This window comes from Berghia stephanieae, chromosome 2 (assembly GCF_034508935.2).
Source record: "Berghia stephanieae isolate SIO BIC M18660-M18661 chromosome 2, UCSD_Bste_1.3, whole genome shotgun sequence".
Taxonomy (NCBI): domain Eukaryota; kingdom Metazoa; phylum Mollusca; class Gastropoda; order Nudibranchia; family Aeolidiidae; genus Berghia; species Berghia stephanieae.
The window spans coordinates 114,644,285-114,644,995 of NC_088361.1; positions in this window are offsets into that span (position 1 = coordinate 114,644,285).

Consider the following 711-nt stretch of genomic DNA (forward strand, 5'->3'; position numbering starts at 1 on the left):
TTTTGATCGACTTGTATTAATTTGCAGGCCATATCATCCGAATTGCTATGGATACGTTGTAATCGAACTTGTGCTCTCAAATCAACACAAATATAATAAATCAAGCCCATAATTGCACTCGGTAATCAGACCTGTAAATATATCCGCGTAGTTTGAGCAGTCAGAGAACTTTTAGGTCAGATCACTCCTCTACACTCGTTCTCTATTTGAACCGGTCTTTTTGTTTTATATTGTATTATAAATCTAAAATTGAGCTTTATATAGCGCAACATCCACTAAATGTGCTCAACGCGCTTTACAAGGGGTCCCTGGTCAACAGCAACTTTTAATATGTAGGACGGGACATGCCGCCTGCTAGGCGATATTACAATTTTTCGGACAAAGACAACCGCTGTTAACGGCCAAGTACTCATTTTTACACCTGGGTACGGTGAGCGAATTGGAGTAAAGAGCCTTTTCTAATGACTCAACTCTGCGCCGAGCGCGAGGCTCGAACCCAGAACTTTCCAATCCGAAAGCGAGTGTTCATACGACTAGACCACATAGCCGCACATATTATCACCAGGATGTTTCAAGCGTTGATAAATTATGACAGTGGTTTGTTACGTAATTAAAGACACTTATTTTTGCCCGATCTAACGGGGTCAACCAGTTCAAAACAAATAAATGAATTCAAATGGTTTTGTCCTATAATGTTTTTTAAAATGTCTT